General features: G+C 40.1%; 1 non-coding gene across 1 annotated transcript; it reads right to left on the reverse strand.

Moving 5' to 3' along the window:
* Window positions 1-3376: 3376 nt before the first annotated feature.
* On the reverse strand, window positions 3377-3480 carry LOC112799440 (small nucleolar RNA R71). Its single transcript, XR_003201021.1, has one exon. It is a non-coding gene; the product is annotated as a small nucleolar RNA R71 (small nucleolar RNA).
* Window positions 3481-6838: the final 3358 nt, after the last annotated feature.

Below are 6838 nucleotides of genomic sequence, written 5' to 3' on the forward strand. Positions count from 1 at the left end.
TGGGCTTTCCAGCAATATATGATAGTCCATACTTTGCCCAAGATTTTATGGCCCAAACCGGCGTTCAAAGTCACCTACAGAAATTCCAGCGTTAAACGCCGGAACTGGCACCTAAATGGGAGTTAAACGCCCAAACTGGCATAAAAGCTGGCGTTTAACTCCAAGAAGAGTCTCTACACGAAAATGCTTCATTGCTCAGCCCAAGCACACACCAAGTGGGCCCGGAAGTGGATTTTTATGTCATTTATTCATCTCTGTACACCCTAGGCTACTAGTTTTCTATAAGTAGGACCTTTTACTATTGTATTTTCATCTTGGTTCTTCTGGTTCCCTCTCTGGGGCCGAAACCAATGATCACTCTTGTTCTTATGTATTTTCAACGGTGGAGTTTCTACACACCATAGATTAAGGTGTGGAGCTCTGCTGTACCTCGAGTATTAATGCAATTACTATTGTTCTTCTATTCAATTCCGCTTGTTCTTTGTCCAAGATATCACTTGTTCTTCAACTTGATGAATGTGATGATCCGTGACACTCATCATCATTCTCACTTATGAACAAAGTGACTGACAACCACTTCTGTTCTACAAGCAACAAGGCTCTAGTGAATATCTCTTGGATTCTTTAACCGGAATCTTCGTGGTATAGGCAAGAACTGATGGCGGCATTCAAGAGAATCCGGAAGGTCTAACCTTGTCTGTGGTATTCTGAGTAGGATTCAATGATTGAATGACTGTGACGTGCTTCAAACTCCTGAAGGCGGGGCGTTAGTGACAGACGCAAAAGAATCACTGGATTCTATTCCGGCCTGAACGAGAACCGACAGATGATTAGCCATGCTGTGACAGAGCATTGGGACGTATTTTCACTGAGAGGATGGGAGGTAGCCACTGACAACGGTGAAACCCTACACAAGCTTGCCATGGAAAGGAGTAAGAAGGATTGGATGAAGACAGTAGGAAAGCAGAGAGACGGAAGGGAAAGCATCTTCATTCGCTTATCTGAAGCTCTCACCAATGATATACATAAGTATCTCTATCTTTATCTTTATGTTTTATTCATTCATCATCTACACCCATTTGAGTCTGCCTGACTGAGATTTACATGGTGACCATAGCTTGCTTCATACCAACAATCTCCGTGGGATCGACCCTTACTCACGTAAGGTATTACTTGGACGACCCAGTGCACTTGCTGGTTAGTTGTGCGAAGTTGTAGTGATCACAATTTCGTGCATGAAGTTTTTGGCGCCGTTGCCGGGGATTGTTTGTGTATGGACAACTGACGGTTCATCTTGTTGCTTAGATTAGGTATTTTTCTTCAGAGTTCTTAAGAATGAATTCTAGTGTTTCAAGGTGATGTTCTTATCATCACCAAAGCTGATTGATTCTCATCAATTTAGCTCTTGAATGCAATGTCCTGCTGAAGCTTGGCCGGCCATGTCTAATTTCTTTAGACTAAAGCTTTAGACTAACATTGCATGATTCCTGGAATTCTCATTAAGAATTTTGATACCTTTATTTTCTTTTTCTACATAATTTTCGAAAAAACACAAAAAAAATTACAAAATCATAAAAACCAAAAATATTTCTTGTTTGAGTCTAGTGTCTCATTTTAAGTTTGGTGTCAATTGCATGTTTCTGTTCTTCTTGCATTTTTCGAATTCATGCATGTGTCTTCATTAATCTTCAAGTTGTTCTTGATGATTTCATTGCTCTGATCTTTGAATTCTGTTGACTTGAGTATTTTGTGTTTCTCATATGCATTCTCATCTTGTTAGTGTCAGAAGTATACAAACTGCTAAGTTTGGTGTCTTACATGCATTGTTAATTGATTTTAGTTGCATTTTGATTATTTCTCATTATTAAAAATCCAAAAATATTTTTAATTTGTGTCTTTTCAAGTCAATAATACAGAGAATTGAAGATTCAGAACATACAGCAGAGGAATTATACAGAAAAAGCTGGGCATTCAAAAATGCCCAGTGAAGAAGGACAGACTGGCGTTTAAACGCCAGCCAGGGTGCCTGGCTGGGCGTTTAACGCCCAAAAGGGTATAGTTTTGGGCGTTAAACGCCAGAATGTGCACCATTCTGGGCGTTTAACGCCAGGATGGCTAAAGGGGGAAGATTTTGTTTTCAAATCAATTTTTTTTCAAGTTTTCAAAGTTTTTCAAAATCAAATCTTTTTCAAATCAAATCTTTTCAATCAAATGTTTTCAAAATCAATTTCTTTCCATTTTTAAAGATACTTACTATCAATTAATGATTTGATTCAACATCTCAAGTATGTTGCCTTTTCTGTTGAGAAAGGTTTAATATTTGAATCATATCTTTTCTTGTTAGGCAAGTCATTACTTTTTAAAATCAAATCTTTTCAAAATTGTTTTCAAATCATATCTTTTAAAATTATTTTCAAATCATATCTTCTCAATCACATTTTTTTAAAACCATAACTTTTCAATCATATCTTTTTAATTACATCTTTTTCAAAATAAGTTTTCAATCAAATCTTTTTAATTTCTAATTTCAAAATCTTTTTCAAAAATCACTTGATTTCTTTTCCTCTTTGAGTTTTCGAAAACTATCAATCAATTTTTCAAAATGTTTTTAAAATCTTTCTTAATTAATTTTCGAAAATTCTCCTCCCCTCTTCTCACATCCTTCTATTTATGGACTAACACTATCCCTTAATGCAAAATTCGAACTCCATCTTCTCCAATAAGTTCGAATTTTCAACTTCTGTCTTCTACTTTTCTTTTCCTCTGACATCTCAAGGAATCTCTATACTGTGACATAGAGGATTCCACATTCTCTTGTTCTCTTCTCTTTCATATGAGCAGGAGCAGAGACAAAGGCATTCTTGTTGAAGCTGACCCTGAACCTGAAAGGACCCTGAAGAAAAAGCTAAGAGAAGCCAAAGCACAACTCTCTTTAGAGGACCTGACCGAATTCTTCAAGAAAGAAGAACACATGGCAGCCGAAAACAACAACAATGCCAACAATGCAAGGAAGGTGCTGGGTGACTTTACTGCACCTACTCCTGATTTCTATGGGAGAAGCATCTCTATCCCTGCCATTGGAGCAAACAATTTTGAGCTTAAGCCTCAATTAGTTTCTCTAATGCAACAGAATTGCAAGTTTCATGGACTTCCATTGGAAGATCCTCATCAGTTCTTAGCTGAATTCTTGCAAATCTGTGACACTGTCAAGACCAATGGGGTAGACCCTGAGGTCTATAGACTTATGCTATTCCCTTTTGCTGTAAGAGACAGAGCTAGAATATGGTTGGACTCACAACCTAAAGAAAGCCTGAACTCATGGGAAAAGCTAGTCAATGCCTTCTTGGCAAAGTTCTTTCCACCTCAAAAATTGAGTAAGCTTAGAGTGGAAGTCCAAACCTTCAGACAGAAGGATGGAGAATCCCTCTATGAAGCTTGGGAAAGATACAAACAATTAATCAGAAAATGTCCATCTGACATGCTTTCTGAATGGAGCATCATAGGTATTTTCTATGATGGTCTCTCTGAACTGTCCAAGATGTCCTTGGATAGCTCTGCTGGAGGATCTCTTCATCTGAAGAAGACGCCTACAGAAGCTCAAGAGCTCATTGAAATGGTTGCAAATAACCAATTCATGTATACTTCTGAAAGAAATCCTGTGAACAATGGGACAAATCAGAAGAAAGGAGTTCTTGAGATTGACACTCTGAATGCCATTCTGGCTCAGAATAAAATATTGACTCAACAAGTCAATTTGATTTCTCAAAGTCTGTCTGGAATGCAAAATGCACCAAGCAGTACTAAGGATGCTTCATCTGAGGAAGAAGCTTATGATCCTGAGAACCCTTCAATGGAAGAGGTGAATTACCTAGGAGAACCCTATGGAAACACCTATAGTTCTTCATGGAGAAATCACCCAAATTTCTCATGGAAGAATCAAGAGAGACCTCAACAAGGTTTCAACAACAATAATGGTGGAAGAAACAGGTTTAGCAATGGCAAGCCTTTTCCATCATCTTCTCAGCAACAGACAGAGAATTCTAAGCAGAACCCCTCTGACTTAGCAACCAAATGGTCTCTGATCTAATCAAAACCACTCAAAGTTTCATGACTGAAACAAGGTCCTCCATTAGGAATTTGGAGGCACAAGTGGGACAGCTGAGCAAGAAAGTTACTGAACTCCCTCCAAGTACTCTTCCAAGCAATACAGAAGAAAATCCAAAAGGAGAGTGCAAGGCCATCAACATGGCCGAATTTGGAGAGGAAGGAGAGGCAGTGAACGCCACTGAGGAAGACCTCAATGGGCGTGCACTGACCTCCAATGAGTTCCCTAATGAGGAACCATGGGAATCTGAGGCTCAAAATGAGACCATAGAGATTCCATTGGACTTACTTCTGCCTTTCATGAGCTCTGATGAGTATTCTTCCTCTGAAGAGGATGAGTATGTCACTGAAGAGCAAGTTGCTAAATACCTTGGAGCAATCATGAAGCTAAATGACAAGTTATTTAGAAATGAGTCTTGGGAGGATGAACCTCCTTTGCTCACCAAAGAACTGGATGACTTGTCTAGGCAGAAATTACCTCAAAAGAGACAAGATCCTGGGAAGTTTTTCCTACCTTGTACCATAGGCACCATGACCTTCAAGAAGGCTCTGTGTGACTTAGGGTCAAGTGTAAACCTCATGCCTCTCTCTGTAATGGAGAAGCTAGGGATCTTTGAGGTACAAGCTGCAAGAATCTCATTAGAGATGGCAGACAACTCAAGAAAACAAGCTTATGGACTTGTAGAGGATGTTCTAGTAAAGGTTGAAGACCATTACATCCCTACTGATTTCATAGTCCTAGAGACTGGGAAGTGCATGGATGAATCCATCATCCTTGGCAGACCCTTCCTAGCCACAGCAAAGGCTGTGATTGATGTTGATGGAGGTGAACTGATCATTCAAAGTGAATGATGAATCCTTTGTGTTTAAGGCTCAAGGATGTCCCTCTGTCACCATGGAGAGGAAGCATGAAGAGCTTCTCTCAAATCAGAGTCAAACAGAGCCCCCACAGTCAAACTCTAAGTTTGGTGTTGGGAGGCCACAACCAAACTCTAAGTTTGGTGTTGAACCCCCACATTCAAACTCTAAGTTTGGTGTTGGGAGGTTCCAACATTGCTCTGAGTATCTGTGAGGCTCATTGAGAGCCCTCTGTCAAGCTACTGACATTAAAGAAGCGCTTGTTGGGAGGCAACCCATTGTTATATTTTATATATTTTTCTTTGTTATTTTTTGTTATTTTGTAGGTTGATGATCATGAGAAGTCACAAAATCAATTGAAAAAGCAAAAACAGAATGAAAAACAGGAAGAAAAACAGCACACCCTGGAGGAAGAACCCACTGGCGTTTAAACGCCAGTGAGGCTAGCAGTTGGGCGTTTAACGCCCAGTCTGGCACCATTCTGGGCGTTTAACGCCAGAAAGGGGCACCAGACTGGCGTTAAACGCCAGGAAAGGGCTAGAACCTGGCGTTAAATGCCAGAAATGGGCACCAGCCCGGCGTTTAACGCCAGAATTGGCTCAAAACGTGTTTTTGAATGCCATTTGGTGCAGGGATGACTTTTCCTTGACACCTAAGGATCTGTGGACCCCACAGGATCCCCACCAACCCCACCACCCTCTCTCTTCTTCACCCATTCACCAATCACCCCAATACCTCTTCACCAAAAAACCCCTCACCTATCAAATCCCATCTTTCTCTTCACCACTCACCTCCATCCTTCATAAAACCCCACTTACCTCACCATCCAAATTCAAACCACTTTCCCACCCAAACCCACCCATAATGGCCGAAACACAAAGCCACTCCCTTCCTCCTCATTTCTTCTTCTTCTACTCTCTTGTTTCTTCTTTTGCTTGAGGACGAGCAAACCTTTTAAGTTTGGTGTGGTAAAAGCATTGCTTTTTGTTTTTCCATAACCATTTATGGCATCCAAGGCCGAAGAAACCTCTAGAAAGAGGAAAGGGAAGGCAAAAGCTTCCACCTTCGAGTCATGGGAGATGGATAGATTCATCTCAAGGGTGCATCAAGACCACTTCTATGAAGTTGTGGCCATGAAGAAGGGTCAACTTTGATCAAAGGTTGGACCAAGTCCTCATAGACATTTGTGAAGAGGGCATTCAATGAAAGAGAGATTCAAGAGGGAAGCCGGTTCAACTGAGAAGGCATGACCTCAAGCCCATCACTAAGAAAAGGATGGAGCAAACAAGAGACCCCTCTCATCATGAGATCCTTGAGATGCCTCAAGGGATGCACCTTCCTCCACAAGACTATTGGGAGCAACTGAACACCTCACTAGGAGAATTAAGTTCCAAAATGGGACAACTAAGGGTGGAGCACCAAGAACATTCCATCCTCCTCCATGAAATTAGAGAAGATCAAAGAATCATGAGAGAGGAGCAACAAAGACAAGGAAGAGACATTGAGGAGCTCAAGCACTCCATAAGACCTTCAAGAGGAAGAACAAGCCGCCATCACTAAGGTGGACCCGTTCTTTAATCTCCTTGTTCTTTATTTTCTTGTTTTTCGAATTTTTATGCTTATGTTTGTCAATGTTTGTGTCTTATGATCATTAGTGTCTTAGTGTCTATGCCTTAAAGCTATGAATATGAATCCATCACCTTTCTTAAATGAAAACTGTTTTTATTACAAAAGAACAAGAAGTACAGGATTTCAAATTCATCTTTAAAACTAGCTTAATTAGTTTGATGTGGTGGCAATACTTTTGCTCTCTGAATGTATGCTTAAACAGTGCATATGTCTTTTGAATTTGTGGTTCATGAATGTTAAAATTGTT

The sequence above is a fragment of the Arachis hypogaea genome, chromosome 4, assembly GCF_003086295.3.
Source record: "Arachis hypogaea cultivar Tifrunner chromosome 4, arahy.Tifrunner.gnm2.J5K5, whole genome shotgun sequence".
NCBI classification, from domain to species: Eukaryota; Viridiplantae; Streptophyta; class Magnoliopsida; order Fabales; family Fabaceae; genus Arachis; species Arachis hypogaea.